This window comes from Petaurus breviceps, unplaced genomic scaffold (assembly GCF_028583685.1).
Source record: "Petaurus breviceps papuanus isolate PSGF00001 unplaced genomic scaffold, PetGlider_PUasm1.0 229, whole genome shotgun sequence".
Taxonomy (NCBI): domain Eukaryota; kingdom Metazoa; phylum Chordata; class Mammalia; order Diprotodontia; family Petauridae; genus Petaurus; species Petaurus breviceps.
This window is the reverse complement of record NW_027185903.1, coordinates 15,655,218-15,674,847: the sequence shown is the minus strand read 5'-3', so window position 1 is coordinate 15,674,847 and position 19,630 is coordinate 15,655,218. Positions and strand designations below refer to the sequence as shown.

The 19,630-nt window shown below is 38.4% G+C and overlaps 1 protein-coding gene across 1 annotated transcript in view; it reads right to left on the bottom strand.

Annotated features, from left to right (window-relative positions):
• IQGAP2 (IQ motif containing GTPase activating protein 2) overlaps positions 1-19,630 on the bottom strand; it is a 369,993-nt gene that overhangs the window by 309,195 nt on the left and 41,168 nt on the right. The gene's annotated exons all lie outside the window — the stretch shown is intronic.

The following is a 19,630-nucleotide window of genomic DNA, read 5'->3' as shown; positions in this document are numbered from 1 at the left end:
ATATTTGTAATCTCTATAGGCATTGTGAATATGGCATTGCTGATACACTTGGCTGACCCATCAGCATTTGCAGTGGCCGCCCCTGTGGCCACTGCTTCAGCTGCTGCTGCACCAGCTGCTGCTGCTCCAGCCAAGGTGGAAGCCAAGGAAGAACCAGAGGAGTCGGATGAAGATACGGGATTTGGTCTCTTTGATTAGCCCACAGGAAACAACTCTTTCAGCCAGTTTATTTATGAAATAAAAAAATAAAAGTGCTCACTTATCTCAAAAAAAAAAAAATTAGATTGGAGCAAATAGAAACTAATGACTTTATGAGAAATCAAGATACTATAAAAAAGATCCAAACAAATGAAAACATAGAAGGTAATGTGAAATATCTCACTGGTAAAACCATTGACCTGTAAAATAGATCCAGGAGAGATAATTCAAAAATTATTGGACTACCTGAGAGCCATAATCAAAAAGAGGCTAGAATGGCCGCTAGGTGGCATAGTGAATAGAACACCAGCCCTGAAGTCAGGAGGACCTGAGTTCAAATCTGACCTCACAACACTCAACACAAAAAACTAGCCATGTGACCTTGGGCAAGTCACTTAGCCCCAACTGCCATCCAAAAAGCAAAAATTTTAAAAAAGCTTAGAAATCATCCTTCAAGAAATTCTCAAAGAACATTGCCTTGATAATCTAGAACCAGAGGGCAAAAGAATTCACCCATTGCCTCTTGAAAACAATCCCCAAAAGAAAACCTCTAGGAATATTACAGCCAAATTCCAGAGTTACCAAGTCAAGGAGGAAATATTACAAGCAGTCAGGAAGAAACAATTTGAGTATTGTGGAAACACAATCAGGATAACACAAGACCTAGCAGCTTCTACGTTAAGTGATCAAAGGGCTTGGAATATGATATTCTGGAGGTCAAAGCAGCTACGATTAGAACCAAGAATCACCTACCCAGCAAAACTGAATATAATGCTTCAGGGGAAAATATGGTCATTCAATGAAATAGGATTTTCAAACACTCTTTTTGTTTTTGTTTTTTTGGAGGGGGAAAGGCAGGGCAATTGGGGTGAAGTGACTTGCCCAAGGTCATACAGCTAGCTTTGTTTTACCTAGCCACCCCCCTTTTTGTGTTGCCTAGCCACCCCTTCTTTCAAGCATTCTTTTTTTTTTTTTTTGCTTTTTGGAGGGGGAAGGCAAGGCAAATGGGGTTAAGCGACTTGCCCAAGGTCACACAGCTACTTTTTTGTTAAATGTCTGAGGTAGGATTTGAACTCAGGTCCTCCTGATCCAAGGCCAGTGCTCTATTCACTGCACCACCTAGTCACCCCTTTTTCAAGCATTCTTGATGGAAAAAACAGAGCTAAACAGAAAATTTGACTTTCAAATACAAGAAGCAAGAGAAGCATGAGACAGTAAACAGGAAAAAGAAATCATAAGGAACTTATTAAAGTTGAACTATTTACATTTCTACATGGAAAAAATTATAATTGTAACTCATAAGACTTTTCTCTCAATATGAGGATAGTTGAAGGGAATATATATGTATACATACATATCTATGTATATATAGGAGGGTGTACGTGTATATAAATATATATGTGAGTGTGGGCATATGTATGTACATGTATAAATAGACAGAGAGCACAGGATAAGTTGAATATAAAGGGATGATATCTAAAAAATAAAAGAGGTAAGAGAGGAATTTATGGAGAGAAGGAAAAAGGGAGAGATAGATGAGGGTAAATTATCTCATCTAAAAGAGGCAAGAGAAAAACTTAAAGTGGAGGGGAAGGTGAAAGGGAATGGGACAACCTTACTCTCACTGAATTTGGCTTAAGGAAGGAATAACATACACACTCGATTGGGTATCTCACCCTACAGTAAAATAGGGGGGGGGGGAAAGAGGGGGGAATGATAGAAGGTAGGGCAGATTGGGGGGGAGGGTAGTTAGAAGCATACACTTTTAAAAAGGGGCAGGGTCAAAGGAGAAAATAGAATAAGTGGGGGGAGGGAGAGGATGGAGGGGAATATAGATAGTCTTTCACAATATAACTACTATGGTAATGTTTTGTGTAACTACACATGCACAAGCTATTTTGAGTTGCTTATCTTCCCAGTGGAGGTGGGTGAGGAGGGAAGAAAGAAAAATATCTAAAACTCAAAGTTTTAAAAACAAATGTTGAAAAAAATGGTTTTTTTACATGCAACTGGGAAATAAGATATATAGGGACTGGGTTATAGCAATCCATCTTGCCGTAATAGAAAGTTAGGGGGGAGATGGGGAAAGATATGAGAGAACAGAGGGGTGGGTAGATAATGTAGTGAATAGAGCCCCAGCCCTGGAATCAGGAGGACCTGAGTTCAAATCTGGCCTTAGACATAACACAAAAACTAGCCGAGTGACCTTGGGCAAGTCACTTAACCCCAATTGTCCTCCAAAAAAAAAGAGAATAGATTGGGGAAGGGGTATTCAGTAGGCTCACTATTTTGGGGTGGGGGAAGTAGAATGATGGGGAGAAAAATTTGTAACTCAAAATGTTGTGGAAATTAATGTTGAAAACTAAAAATAAATAAATTGGAAAAAATAAAATAATAATAGACAATATAAAATATCTGGGAGTATACCTGCCAAGACAAACCCAGGAATTATATGAACATAATTATAGAATACTTTTTAATACAAATAAAGTCAGATTTAAGTATTTGGAGAAATATTAATTGTTCACAGGTAGGCAAAGTCAATAAAATAAAAATGACAATCATATCTAAACAATCTATTTATTCAGTGCCATCCCAAAATACCAAAATTACCAAAAATTTATTTTGTTGAGCTAGAAAAAAATAATAAAATTAATTTGGAAATGGTTAAAAATATCAAAAGAATTAAGGAAAAAATATATAAAGGAAGGAAGTCTAGTAATATCAAATCTTAAACTGCATTATAAGGCAGTAATTTTCAAAACTGATACTAAGAAATAGAATGGTGAATCAGTGGAATAACAGGCATACAACATGTAGTACTAAATGATTATAGTAACATTGTGTTTAATAAATGTAAATAAATGTAAAGATTAAAGCTTTGGGGTTAAGAATTATTTATTTGGTAAAAAATTGTCAAGAAAACTGGAAAGCCGTCTGGAAGAAACTAGGTTGACCACTATCTTATTCCACTTACTAAGATAAAGTCAAAATGGATGCATGACCCAGACATAAAGGGAGATATAAGTAAATTAGAAGAACATGGAACATGTTATGTTTGAAGAATTTTGATTATGTTAAATTAAAAGTGTTCTGTACAAATAAAACCAATGTACCCTAGATAGAAGGAAAACAGAAAATTGGGGGTAATTTTATGGATAGTTTCTCAGATAAAGGTCTCATATCTCAAATATATAGAGAACTTAACTCAAATATATAGAGAACTTAATTTATAAGAATGAGTCATTCCAATTGATAAGTGGCCAAATGATATAAACAGGCAGTTTTGGAAGAAAATCATCAAAGCTATCTGTAGTCATGTAAAAAAAATCTTTAAATCATTATTGATTAAAAAAATACAAATTAAAAAAAATTTTTTGAGGAACCACCTCACCCCTATCAGATTGGCTAAAATGATAGAAGGGGGAAATAACAAACATTGGAGAAGCTGTGGAAAAATTGGGACACTAATACACTGTTGGTGGAACTGTGAACTCTTTTAGAAATTTTGGAGAGCATTCTGGAATGATACCCAAAGAGTTATAAAATCTGTATATTCCCTTTGACCCAGCAATACCACAATTGGGTTTGTTTCCCAAGAAGGAACCTATATGTTCTAAAATATTTGTAGTACTTCTCTTTGTGGTGGCAAAGGAACTGGAAACTGAGGAGATGCCTATCAATTGGTGAATGGCTGAACAAGTTGTGGCATATAATTGCGATGGAATACTACTGCACTAAAAGAAAGGATAAGCAGTTTGATTTTTAGGAAAACATGGAAAGACTGGCATGAAATAAAAAGTAAAATGAGAAGAACCAAGAGAATGTTGTATACAGTAAAAGGAATATTGTTCAAGTATAACTGTGAATAACTAAGATATTTTGAGTAATATGATGAATATTCAAATCAACTACAAAAGACTTAAGAAGAGAGATGCTACTTACCTCCAGGAAAGGAATGGAAATATGTACTGTATGGTTTCATCTATGTGTATATGTATTTATGTGTGCATACACATGTATACACATACATACATATATGTATACATGCACACATATAAATACACACACATATATACACACATATACCTATACACATCTATCAAATGTTGACCTTCTCTAGTGTAGGACTGGAAAGGAGGTAGGGAGACAGCTTAGGACTCAAAATTGTAACCAAAAAAAAATATTAAAAAACAAAGGAGACTTCAATCAATTAATCAGATTTTAAACAAGGTTTTTCCCCCCAAGGAACTCAAATACAATAAGAATACCAGAGTAGGGTCATTTCAGATCATAGTTCTAAACTGCAAAGGACCTCCAAGGTTATCTAGTCCTATCCCTCCATTTTTACAAATAAACACATCCATAAAAGTTATGTGACTGAGGCAAAAGTCACAAAGATTGCCAAAAGCAGTTGGGATTTGAACCCACAGCCTACGATTCTAGAACTCTTCCCACAGTACCATGCTGCCTCCTTATATGTCAGAAATCTCAATGCTTTGGCAATTCAAAACAGCCTATAGCTCTTAGAAGAAGCATGGGTCATGCTGTACAACTATTGCTAGGGACCAATGGAAAACTTTATCACAAATTCTTTTCCTTCCATCCCATAAGTAAGTTTTTAGAAATATGTCAAAGTGAGAAGTCAAAATCAAGCTTAAGAGTATATCTGGCTAAGAGATACAAACAAGCTGGTTCCTCTTAGGTACACTTATGACTGCTGAGGAGCATTACCTGACACCCAGAACAGGTTCTAGAGTAGCTGTGCTTGCAATGATCATTTTAATTTTACATTAAAGACCTCTAAGTAGTCCACAGCTCCAATGCTTAACTGACTTCAGAGATGTCCCCCATAGAGTCAAAAGGTTTGCTTGCTGCCAGACCTCCTGAATATTGTGTACCTATTCCCTTCTTTGCAGTTAAAAAAAAATCACATTTAATTCAAGACGTAAGACCAAACAATTCAACACTAACCTAGGTTCTTCATTGTTCCTTCATGTGTGTTTATCCTATGTCCACAAATTGGAAGTTCTGATGATAAAGGCTATATATGCCTTTCTTTGGTTCTGCCTAGGCTCTAGACACACAATGCTGATTTACTCTGCTGGTCACAGGACAGGGAGAGTGACAGGACTGATGATCCCACTAGTATATGGAGCTTCCAAGTGAGAAAACAAATTCCCTTTAGGTCAGGTCAGCATGGTGGCACCATGTCTACAACTTACAATCTTAGCATTGCCTGTGAAATTCAGATATTAAGTGACTTAACACAAGCAAGAGGTAGTACTTAAACTACAGTCCTTTGGGTTTTGAGGCTGGCTCTCTCTCTCAACTATACCACATTGCCTCTCTGGAGATATTTGTTGTTCACTCATGTCTGACTCTCTCTGTGACCCCATTTGGGGTTTTCTTGGCAAAGATACCTGAATGGTTTCCATTTCCTTTTTCAGTTCATTTAACAAATGAGGAAACTGAGGCAAACAGGACTAAGTGATTTACCCAGAGTCACATAGCTAATAAGTGTCTGAAGGTTTGTCACTCTTATCCACTACACCACCTAGTTGTGCCACCTTATCTGGTGATTAAGTCTTTTAAATTACAATGTTTTATTAAGTTATTAGTTGTTTCAAATACACTCAGTAACATTATCTTACCTTCTATAAGTATGCATTCTAATTACTCAAAGGAGATAATGTTAAGATTTTCCTTTTCCCAGTACGTACTGATGATGCTCACAGGTTCCTCCCCCTATTGTCAATTTCTTGTTAGAAATCAGCATGGGGCAGAGTCAAGATGGCACAGTAGAAACAGCACCTCCACAGCTTCCACCTTCCCCAATTCATGTAAAAGAGGACTCTGAACAAACTCTGGAGTTAAAGAACCCAAAAAATGACAGAGAAGCTAATGTTCCACTGAGGACAGCCCAGCAGGCCGGCAGGAATCGGCCAGCTCAGCACTCTGGGAGCCAAGCCCAGGCCCGCATGAGATGAAGGCTTTAGCACCAGGGCAGTCCTGACCAACCACTGGCTGGAGGAACTCCAGATCACCAGCAGCTGTGGCTGTTTCCAGATTTATGAACATATAGATGCGAAAGACAAAGTGAGAGGTCAGTGCAGTATGGACTTTGGGACCAGTAGTTGGGAGTGCGTCGGCTTCTGCCCTCTGGGCAAGAAGCTGCTGAGACACCTTGGCACACCTAGCGCCACACTGCAGCTTCAGCTCCTGTCCTGCAGACTATAGGGGGACCAAGCGACCAGTCTGAGGGGTAATCGCTCTTACTTGCTTGTGTCTTACTGGTCCTGGAGTGTGCGAACAGCTTGCCAGAGTGTGTGGAGGCTTCAGAGAGGGCACCCAACTAATACCTCTGCAGCTGAGAAAACCCTGGTGTTTGGGACAAAGCTCCCCTGTCTGGTGGCAGAGTCCAACTGTGGCAAAAAGCCCAGGGTTCAAGTGACTGAGGGGACGACATGAGCAGGCAAAGGAAACAAAACAAACAGAAGGGCAGCTAGGTGGTACAGTGAAAGAAGCACCAGCCCTGGAGTCAGAAGAACCTGAGTCAAATCCGGCCTCGGACATTTAACACAAAAGCTAGCCGAGTGACCTTGGGCAAGTCACTTAATACCAATGGCCCTTCAAAAAAAGCACAAAAAAGAATTATAAATATTTCAATGTGATTGTTTCATTGGGACAGCCAGGTGGTTCAGTGATTAAGAGCACCGGCCCCAGGGTCAGGAGACCCATGATCGGTTCCGGCCTCAGATACTAACCACCCACACAAAATAACTGGCTATGTAAACTTGAACAAATTACTTAACCACAACTGCTTTAAAAAAACAAACAGAAGAATCCAACATTAGACTCATATTTGGGGACAAAAGGATCAAAGCATGGAACAGGAGCAAGACAGTGAAGTCAGAACTCCTGCACCAAAAGTTTCAAAGGAAAATACAAGCTGGTTACAGGTCATAGAAGAACGTAAGAAGCAGATAAGAGAAGTGGAGGAAAAATTGGGAAGAGAAATGAGAGCAATGCAAGAAAATTATGAAATGAGACTCAACAGCCTGACTGAGGAAAATCACACCTTAAAAAACAGACTACATTTAGTGCCATACCAATTAATTTACCAAAAAACTACTTTAGAGAGCTAGAAAAAATAGTGACAAAATTCAATTGGAAGAATAAACGGTCCAGAATATCAAGGGAATTAATGGAAAGAAATGCTAGGGAAGGTGGACTAGCTTTACCAGATTTCAATCTGTACTATAAAGCAGCAGTCATCAAAACTACTTGGTACTGGCTGAGTAATAGAGAAATGGATCAATGGAATAGATTAGGCACACAAGATTCAGAAGTCAATGACTATAGTAATGTATTGTTTGATAAACCTCCAGACCCTGGTTTTTGGGATAAGAACTCACTATTTGACAAAAACTGCTGGGAAAACTGGAATATAGTATGGCAGAAACTGGGCATATACCATTATCTAACACCATAAACCAAAATCAAGTCTCAATGGGTTCATGATCTAGGTATAAAGGTTGATACTGTAAGCAGTCTCCTAAAACAAGGAATAGTTTACCTATCAGACTTGTGGAGAGGGAAAGACTTTATGACTAAACAAGAATTAGAGAACATCATAAAATGTAAAATGGATAATTTTGACTACATGAAATTGAAAAGTTTCTGTACAAACAAAGCCAATGTAACCAAGATTAAGAGGAAGGTGGGAAATTGGGAAAGAATCTTTACAACCTATGTCTCTGACAAAGGACTCATTTCTAAAATATACAGAAAATTGAGTCAAATTTATAAGAATACAAGTCATTCCCCAGTTGATTAATGGTCAAAGGATATGAATAGGCAGTTTTCAGAGAAAGAAATTAAAGATATCTATAAACACATGAAGAAATGCTCTAATTCACTATTGATTAGAGAAATGCAAATCAAAACAACTCTGAGGTACCACATCTCACCAGTCAGATTGGCTAAGATGACAAAACAGGAAAATGACAAATGCTGGAGAGGATGTGGGCAAACTGGAACACTAATGCATTGCTGGTGGAGTTGTGAACTGATCCAGCCTTTCTGGAGAGCAATCTGGAATTATGCCCAAAGAGCTATAAATACTTTCATACCCTTTGACCCAGCAATACCACTCCTAGGGTTATATCCCAAAGAGATCATAGAAATAGGAGAAAGACCCATATGTACAAAAATATTTATAGCAGCTCTTTTTGTGGTGGCAAAGAATTGGAAATTAAGGGGGTGCCCATCAATTGGGGAATGGCTGAACAAGTTGTAGTATATGCATGTTATGGAATACTATTGTGCTATAAGAAACGAGGAACAGGCAGTCTTCATATTTACCTGGAGAGGCTTAAAAGAACTGATGCAGAGTGAGAAGAGTAGAACCAGGAGAAATTTGTACATAATTACAAACACAACGTATGTGTGATGACCAACTTTGACAGACTGGACTCTTCTCAGCAATGCAGTGATATAAGTCAATCCCAAAAGACGCATGATGGAGAGAAAAATGTGCATCCAGAGAAAGAACTACAAAGAACTAAGTTTATATCCAGGTGGAAGCAAAATACCAGATCTTTTTCATTCTCTTATTCGGTTTTATGTCCTCTTTACCATTTTTCATTCCAGCTTGTACAATCCGTCCTTATAACCTGAGAAATGTATAATGTGAAAGTATTTACAGATCCTATACTTGACTATAAGCTGCCATGGGGGGGAGGGGGAGAGGGACAAAATGTGAAATTCAAGGAATTGTGGAATTGAATCCTGTAAACTAAAAGGAAACAAACAAATTAATAAATAAATAAAAAACAGACTAACTCAAATGGCTAAAGAGGCTCAAAAAGGCAATGAGGAGAGGAATGCCTTAAAAGGTCGAATTTGACAGATGGAAAAAGAATCTCAAAAGCTCACTGAGGACAATCATTCCCTCAGATTTAGAATGGACCAAAGGGAAGCTAGTGCCATTAAGAGAAATCAAGATGCTATTAAACAGATCCAAACAAATGAAAGAATAGAAGGCAATGTGAAATATCTCATGGGAAAAAACCACTGAACTGGAAAATATATCCAGGAGAGATAATCTAAAACTTATTGGACTACCTGACAGCCATGATCAAAGAAAGAACCTAGAAATCATCCTCCAATAAATTCTCAAGGAAAATTGCCCTAATGTTTTTTAGAACCAGAAGGCAAAACAGAAGTTGAAAGAATCCACCCATCACCTCCTCAAAAAGATCCCAAAAAGAAAACTCCTAGGAATATTATAGCCAGGTTCCAGAATTACCAGATCAAGGAGAGAATATTACAAGCAGCCAGAAAGAAGCAATTTGAATACTGTGGAAACACAATCAGGATAACCCAGGATCTGGCAGCTTCTACACTAAGGGATCGAAGGGCTTGGAATATGATATTCCGGAGGGCAAAGGAACAGGATTAAAACCAAGAGTCACTTACACAGCAAAACTGAGTATCATGTTTCAGGGGAAAATATAGTCATTCAGTGGAATAGAGGACTTTCAAGAATTCTTGATGAAAAAACCAGAGTTGAATAGAAAATTTGACATTCAGATAAAAGAAGCAAGAGAAGCTTGAGAAAGTAAACGGAAAAGAAATCAGAAGCCACTTATCAAAGTTGAACTATTAACATTCCTACATGGAAAAATGATCACTGTAACTGATGAAACTTTTCTCAGTATGAAAATAGTTGAAGGGAATAGAAATATATATATATATATATATATAGCTGAATTGGAGGGTATATGGATGTATGAATACATATGTGAATGTGTATGTATGTGTGTGCGTGTGTGTGTGTGTGTATATATATATATATATATACATATATATATATATAATGTTTACAAGTATACAGAGATAGAGGGCACAGGTCCAATTTAATAGGAAGGTCCAATTTTAATTATCCAATGATACTTAAAAGGTAAAATTAAGAGGTGAGAGAGGAATATAATGAGAGGAGACTGAGAAAGACAGAATGGGGTAAACTATCTCCTATAGAAGAGGTAAGGGAAAATGGTGTCAATGGAGGGGAAGAATAGGAAGGCAAAAGGGAATGGGTCAGCCTTATTCTCATTGAATTTGGCTCGGGGAGGGAATGAAATACACACTAAATAGGGTATCTCACCCTACAAGAGAAAAGGGGGGAATGGGATGAGAGGAGGGAGGGCAGGCTGGGGGGCGGAATTTGGAAGCACCCACTTTTAAAAAGGGACAGGATCAAAGTAGAGAATAGAACAAGTGGGAGGTGGGAGAGGAGGGAGGGAAATACAGTCAGTCTTTTACAATATATCTACTATGTTAATGTTTTGCATTAGCTATACATGTACAACCTATACTGAACTGCTTATCTTCCCAGTAAGGGTGGGTGACAAGGGAGAAAGGGAATGAATCTGGAATTCAAAGTTTTAAAATCAAATGTTTAAAATTATATATATATATATATATAATTATTATTATTAATAATACTATTTTACATGTATTTGGGAAATAAGATATACAGACACTGAGGCATAAAGCTCCACCATGCCCTACTGGAAAAGTCTAAGGGGGTATGGGAGAAGATATGGGAGAGAGCAGACTGGAAGATGGCATATCCTGTGGGATTGCTTTTTTGGTGTGATGGGTAGGGGAAAAACAGGGAAAAAAAATTTAACTCAAAATCTGGCGGAAATGAATGATGTAAATCAGAAATTAATAAAGCATTTGAAAAATGAAAAAAAATTAAGCAGTAGAAAATGGAAGATTGCTGCTAAGCTGCCTTTGGTTGCTGGTTCTTAGCACACCTTGATCAAGATAAATTTTCAGCAAGAAGGAGGCTTTCCTGTGCATTTTAAAAGATGGATAGCTTAACTAACAGATATTACTAGTGGAGATGGAAGCATGGAAGAAGAGCCCAAATGGATCACCTTAGCTGGAACAAAGTAAGTACTGAAATGTGATGAGGCAATTGATTGATTGATAGAGGGATGTTCTGGCAAAGGGCTTTGAAACCCCTGATGAGTCATCTCTATAAAAACCAAGGAGAAACACCGAAGAATTAATGAAGAGATAGATGCACTGGAGGAGAAGATGGGTTAGAAAATGATGTGATGAGGTGTAGGCGTCCATATGTTACATGAGTTGATCCAAGTCTGAATGAGGACACTAGCTGGAGGCAGAGGATTTAATATAGATATGATTCCTGGTAAAATTATGCAGAGGAAGGATCTACCAGCAGAATGAAGATGAGGAAGGAAGACAGCAGGAAAGAGAAGGAAGACAAAGTAAAAAAACAAGGAATTTTCCAACTTCTTAAGGCAGGGGTGAGGCACAAGGGGAGTAGGTATGGCCAGACACCAAATAGTAAATATAAATATATTGATTTGCATAAAGACAGGTTTAAAAAATTGGAAAAAAAAATACAGAAGTATCTTATTTTGAAGGGAATCTACGAGAAGAAATGATTTTTAAAACTAAAGTGGTTTGGGGGAGGTTTTACTAATATAACAGACTTAAATAGGTGGCTATGATGGAGAACAGAAGGGCACCATTAGCATGAACATATGTTGCTTGTTAGTCAGTGTGAATGAACAAATCAGACAGGACAGTCAAGTTTAAAATCACTGCCAAAAACAAGGCTCTTGAATATATTACACTATACAGATCTGTAGAGGCTAAGAACACAGAGTAAGCAGCTATAAGTTATACTTGCATATGGTTCAATCACAGAGCAGACTAGATTCTAAGACTAAAAATTCTTCAGGCTTATAGAGTAGTATTTTGGGTGACATATTTGGTTTTTGTGAATTCTCATACTATGGAGAACACTAGTATGTTTACTATATGTAAATATATACTATGTAGTTTCCATCTAGTTACATGGAGAACTGAAACTCTTTGAGGGCAGGGTGCTCTGTGTTTGTCTCTGTAGGTAACAGAGGGTGGGATGTGGCTGCTTCAGTTGCAGCTGCTGCTACCACCCACCAGGCTATCACATGGGCTGAGCCCCCTTGGGTGGTAGCCTCTCACCACTCTTCGATCAAGATAAGTCTTCCATAAGAAGTTGGTTTTCAGGGCGGCCAGATAGCACAGCGAGTAAGAGCACCCTGGCCCCAGTGTCCAGGATGACCTGGGGATCAAATCCGGGCTCAGGCACTTAGCATCCACCCAGAAACACCTGGCCATGTAACCTTGAGCAAGTTACTTAACCCCAATTGCTTAAAAAAAAAAAAAAGAGTTGGTTTTCAAGTACATTTCAAAAGATGAATTGTTAAGTTGATGGGATGTCTGTAGATATTAAAGGTAGGGCTGGGGGGAAGGTAAAACTGCACCTTGAACATAGTTATTTACTACATAAATGCTTATAGAATGAATTAATGAGCTGAACGACATAGCAATGAGGTTGTGTTGGTTAGTATAGCTAGGCATAAAGCAAATTCTTCAAGTCTGTATGGCCTGGTGATTTTTTACAAACCATTTTCAAGGCTGTATTTTGTGGAACAGCTTTCTCATGGAGGAAGATCTGTTCCATATGGATGCAAACTGATAGTATTTTCTGGATGACTATGGAACATGTGCTTTTAAAATATTAAGTTTTTAAATAAATTAATCTCACTGAAAAACAATCTAAATTACCAAAATGCTTCCAAAGAATGTAACTTCTTTAATCTAGAACTTCATCAAAAGAAAACTGAATACAACTGTACCTATCTATTTGAAACACACTCCTCTTAAAATGCTTAAATTTTAAATTTTTGTTTGTCTTTGGGCATCTGTACACATTCTTGGTTGCTGACTAGGCTACAGAACTTTATTTAAATCCTCAGGAGATGCATGATCTTTTGTCAAAACCAAGAAGTCGGCCAATTTCCCAGCTTGCGTGAGCCATGTCAATTTCCTTAGAGGATTCAAATAAAACTTCAGAATTTAAGTCATTGTTTCTGCTACACAGACATTAGGGCCTCTGCCAAGGTATGTTCTACATATCCAGCCACAGTTATAAACCCAAATGTCTATGGAACTTTATTTTTATTAATAGTCAGTTAGGTGTAAAATGTTGGCAAAAGATTAGAAAGCAAGAAAGTACCTCTCAGGGCTTTAAATTAGAAATAGTAAAATATAAACCCAACAAAATTTGCTTGCCTTACTGCATAATAGGACCATAACTCTCAATTCAGTGCCCACTGAAACTGAACACCATAATGCTGGAATAGCATGAGGGGACAAAAAAGAGAAAGATTATTTTCTGAGAATTCACTTTGAAAACTTATGATCATTTATATATACGTATCTTGGGGGGAGGGGAGAAGGAATCAATGCCCATATGTGACACGACCACGTGTAACAAGCAAAGCATGGGCACCTCACCTATAAGTGCTATGAAGGCCCCAGTTTTGCCCTACAGAAGGCTGGTCCTGCCAAGACTCAACTAGTATCTGGACCTCAAGGTCTTATCTAAGTAGACTTAAGGATATGTATATAAAAATATGCTCCTCTGCTTAATGGAAATGTACATTTGACTGATAAGTAATACCAATAATGATTAATCTTCCTTGCACACGTAGGCCTTCCATATCCATATCTCCTCAGCCCACACTGAAGCAGGGCTGTATCTCTTGTCTCCCTGAAGGAATCAGATTTTAAAATCTCCTCCTGCCAGCAGGAATCATTGCTTAGTCAGACTAAACAAGGATTTGTGAGCTGCCAGTTTTCTTTGGTTATAATTAGACATGAGACATACATGACAATTCAGCCTGAAAACCTTCAATGAGAAGTTACCCAGTACCTCTCAAAGCAATATAATCTACATTTGGGATCGTTCTAATTTTTAGCAAGTTTTTCATTATATCAAGTCTAAATCCATCTCTCCCAGCTTTTCACCATTGCTCCTAGTTCTGCCTTCTCCCTAATAGAGGCCAAGAAAAGTGAGTCCAATTCGTCTTCCACAGGTTGGTCTTCAATATTTAAGGGCAACTGCCATGTCTCAGTCTTCTTCAGGTTCAACAGCTCCATTGCCTTTGACCCAACCCTCATACGGAACATCCTTTAGCCACCTCACAATTACAGAACATCCTTTAGCCACCTCACAATCTTGGTTACCTTCTTCCAAACATGCTCCAACCTATGTCTTTATCATTTCAGATTCAGCCTGACTAGGACAGATGATAGTAGAACTCTTTATGACGTTGCTAGTTGTGTATACAATGAAACCAAATATAGCATCAGCTTTTTTTTTTCTTTTGCCTCCTGTCATTCTGTGGATACCTAGAGAGCCTGCAGGTCCAAAAAACCACCCAATCTTTTACAGAGGAACTGCTATTTAGCCATGGCTCATCAATCCTGGATTTGTGAGGCTCACGACAAAATACGTGGCAGAACCATTTTATCATGAGTGAATTTTTTCTTTTTTTTTTCTTTTATGTTTATTTTTAGTTTACAACATTCATTTCCACAAGATTTTCAGTTACAAATTTTCTCCCCGTCTTTCCCCTACCCAAGACCCCAAAACAGCAATCTCACTGAATACCCCCTCCCCCAATCTGCTCTCTGCTATATCCTCCTCCATCCGCCTCTGAATTTCTGGTAGAGCAAGATGGATCTCCACACCCCAGAGCCTGTATATCTTATTTCCCACTTGCATGTTAATAATAATAATAACAATTTTTTTTAACATTTGATTTTAAAACTTTGAATTACAAATTATTTCCCTTCTTCCCTCATCACCCACCCCCACTGGGAAGATAAGCAATTCAATATAGGTTATCATGTAGTTACATAAAACATTTCCATAGTGGACATATTATGAAAGACTGACTATATTTCCCTCCATTCTATCCCAACCCCCACTTGTTCTATTTTCTACTTTGACCCTCTCCCTTTTCAAAAGTGTGTGCTTCTAACTACCCTCCCCCCAATCTGCCCTCCCTTCTTTCATACCCCTCTTGTCCCCTTTCCCCCCTACTCTCCTGTAGGGTAAGATACCCAATTTAGTGTGCATGTTATTCCCTCCTTAAGCCAAATTCAATGAGAGTAAGGTTGACCCATTTCCTTTTGCCTTCCTGTTCTTCCCCTCCATCATAGCAGTTTTCCCTTGCCTCTTTTATATGAGGTAATTTACCCTATTCTGTCTCTCCCTGTCTCTTCTCATTATATTCCTCTCTCACCTCTTAATTTAATTTTTTAAATATCATTGCTTCCTCTTCAATTGATCCTGTGCCCTCTGTCTATGTATACCTGTACACATGTATGCACACACTCACATATGTATTCATATGCCCGTATATTCTCCTATACAGACATACATATATATGCATTCATATATACATTTATATTCCCTTGAACTATCCTCATACTAAGAAAAGTTTCATAAGTTACAATTATCGTTTTTCCATTTAGGAATGTAAATAGTTCAACTTTGATAAGTTCCTTATGATTTCTTTTCCCTGTTTACCTTCTCAAGCTTCTTGTAATATTTTCTCCTTGATCTGGGAATTCTGGAACCTGGCTATAATATTCCTAGGAGTTTTCTTTTTGGGATCTTTTTCAAGAGGTCATAGGTGAATTTTTCTATTTCTCTTTTGCCCTCTGGTTCGAAAAGATCAGGACAATTTTCCTTGAGAATTTCTTGAAGGATGATTTCTAGGTTCTTTTTCTGATCATAGCTTTCAAGTAGTACAATAATTTTTATATGATCTCTCCTGGATCTATTTTCCAGGTTAGTGGTCTTTCCAATGAGATATTTCACATTGCCTTCTATTTTTTCATTTGTTGGGATCTGTTTAATAATATCTTGAGTTCTTATAAAGTCATTAGCTTCCATTTGCTTCAATCTGTTTCTGAAGGAATTATTCTCTTCCATGAGCTTTTGAAATTCCTTTTCCATCTGGAAAATCAGGCTTTTTAAGGCATTCTTCTCCTCATTGGCTTTTTGGGCCTCTTTTGCCATTTGAGTTAGTCTATTTTTTAAGATGTTACTTTCTTCAGTAAGGTAACTGTTGACTCACTTTTCATGATTTTCTTGCATCATTCTCATTTCTCTTCCCAATTTTTCCTCCATTTCTCTTACTTGATTTTCAAAGTCATTCTTGAGCTCCTCCATGGTCTGTAACCAATTCATATTTTTCTTGGAAGCTTTTGGTGCAGGAGTTCTGACTTTGTTGTCTTCCTGCCATTCCATGCTTTGATCCTTTTTGTCCCCCAAAAAAGGAATCTAATGTTTGATTGCTGTGCTGGCTTTGCTTCTTCTGCTTACTCATGTTGCCACGTAATTTCTTGACTTGAGCTTTTTACCACAGTAGAACTCTGCTTCCAGAGAGGAGACCTTTGTCCCAAATCGCTGGGGTTTTCACAGCTGTCAGAACTATTAGGAGGGCACCATCTCTACAGCCCCCACAAGCTCTGGCACCTGGTCACACACTCCAGGACCTCCACCCAAGACCGTGATCCAGATCCAAGCAGGTTAAAGCAAGAGAGATTGCCTTCTGAATGGTTGCTTGGTCCCCCAATGATCTGCAGGCCAGGAGCTCTGAAACAGCCACATAGCGGTGGCTGCAGGGCCATCCATCACACTCCACCACTTCTCACCCCAGGGGGTAGGGGCCAGACCATGCTGTCCCCCCAGTTCCAACAAAATTCCACACTGACCTCTTATTTTGTCTTTGACATTTATGGGATAATTCTGGAAACTGCCACAGCTGCTAGTAATCCACTTTCCCGAAGTCCACTCCAGCCCTACTGGCCAGGGGCCACCCTGAGGCTAACACTGCAGGCTCACATGGAGTTGGGCTTGGCTCCCAGATAACTGTGATGGACCCTTCCTGTCCGCCTGCCACGCTGCCTTCAGCAGATTTGTTTCTCTCTCTGTTACTTTGTGGGTTCCATAGCTCTAAAGTTTGTTTAGAGTCATACTTTATAGGTATTTGAGGGGGAGCTCACCGAGTTTTCCTGCTTCTATGCCTCCATCTTGGCTCTGCCATCAATTTTTTTTTTTCTTGAAAAGATAGATCCAAATCCTTCCAGATTTTTTTCAAGTCCAAACATTAATTCAAAATAATATTTTCTTGCTATTGTCAGATGTACAAGGGAAACAAAAGAAAGCCACTATCCAAACATTTCTCAAGAGAATCATAAAAAAAAAGTTTCAGAGCCAACCATCAGTGATAAAGGCTAAGTGCAGTGGGTGGGGGAAGGGGCAACATACTTTACACCTATGTTAACTTTATTGTACAGTATTTTGCATGCTATATCACTAACTTTACTTTTCATATTTCCATGTATTATCATGTAAAATATCTAATATGTCTGTATTTTGGTACATTTTGTGCCTTGTACGAAAGTATTATTTCATGTATGCCTTTGTTATATAGGCTAAGTGAAATGGGTGTGTAGGTGTGAATTCATATTACATAGCTTTACAGAGAGTTCTGCAGAATGGAACTTCCATTTATATATAGCACGAACTGTCTAAACTATAGCTAGAGGAAGCAGCACTGAGACTATTACCAGATATCAAAAAACATAAAGAAAAATTTTCATTTATTCTCAAAATACTCTCAAAGTAAACTCATCTCCTGCCTCATCAAAATCTACCCATAAATCCTAATTTCCCTATTGTCACTGATAACATTACTTTGCTCCTCATTACCCTGGTTTAAAACCAGATAATTCTTGAATATTCTCTATCCTTCCACATCTTATCAGCTGTCAAGTCTTTTGAAAAATTTCTTATATTTACCTCCTTTCTCCTTCCACTATAGCTAGGTGACATTCTGGACAAAGTTGATGGCCTTCAAATATGAAAGACCCAAATCCAAATTCCTAACTATGTTAGAACGTGCCCTCTCAAAGCCTCAGTTTCCTCAGCTGCTAAATGAAGAAAATATCTCAAGGTCGTTCTAAGATTCAAATCAATATATGCAAAGCAATTTGTAAAACTTACACACTATATCAAAGTAAGCTTCATTTATCTTACTATATTACTTCCCTTATGATCTTATCACCTACCACTTATTTAATTACTATCTCTATGCTGATGATTCTCAAATCTACTTTTTCCACCTCGATCTCTCTGCCGACTTCCAATCTCAATCCACCTACAGTCTTAGAGATATCTCAAACCAGATGTCCAGTAAACATCTGAAACTCAACATGTCCAAAACTGAACTCGTTATCTTTCCCCCATGTCCTCATCTATCCTACCTTCCCTATTACTGTAGCAGGCAACATCATCCTCCCAATCCCTCGGGCTTACAATCTAGTAATCCACCTGGACTCCTCACTATTTCTGACCCCCTCCCCCCCCATATCCAACTACAGCCAGTGCCTGTTGATCTCACCTTTGCAACATCTCTCAAATATGACTCCTTTCTCTCCTCTGGCATTGTCACCACTCTAGAGCAGGTCCTTATCATTTTGCACCTCTACTATCATCATAACTTTCTGGTGGGTCAGTCTGCCGCAAGTCTCTCCCCACTCCAGTTCATCCCCCATTAAACCATCAAATTGATTTTCCTAAAACATAAGACCATGTCACTCTCCTATTCAATAAACTTCAGTGGTTCCCTATTTCATCCAGGATAAAATATAAAATCCTCCTTTTAGCCTTCAAAGCCCTTCTTAACCTCACTCTGAAATACCTTGCCAATCTTCGTACTCGCCATTGTATGGTACTTTTTGATTCAGTAGCCTCCCTACTGTTCTATAAGTAAAACACTCCATCTCTCAACTCCAAGCATTTTTTCTGGCTAACCCTCATGCTTGGAATTGTCTCCCTTCTTATGTGTGCCTCCTGACTTCCAAGTAACTTTAATAACATCCTATCACCCTAAGTTCTTTGAAGGTAAGAATTCTCATTTTGCATCTTTCTATTCCCCAGTGTCTCTCAAGGCTCTCTCCACTCACAATCATTACAGTAGCTCAGGCCCTCATTACCTCTGATCTAGATAATTAGAATCTTCCTAATTGGTCTCTGGGCAGCTAAATAATGGAGTAGATAGACTATTAGGCCTGAAGTCAGGAAGACTCATCTTACTGAGTTCAAATCTGGCCTCAGACACTTCCTAGCTGTGTGACCCTGGGCAAGTCACTTCATCCTGTTTGCCTCAGTTGCCTCATCTGTAAAATAAACTGGAGAAGGAAATGTCAAACCACTCCAGCATCTTTGCCAAGGAAACCACAAGGGGTTACAGTCAGACACAATTGAAACAACTTAATAACAAATTGGTTTTTCTGTCTCAAGTCCCTCCCCACCCTAATCTATTCTCCACACAGCTGCCAAGTGATTTTCCTAAAGTTCAGATCTGACTGTGTTACTTCCCTATTCAAATTCCAGTGGTTCCCCCTTACCCCTGTCATTAAAATAAAGCAGTTTGTCATTTTAAAGTCTTCACCACTGAGTCCCTTCCTACTT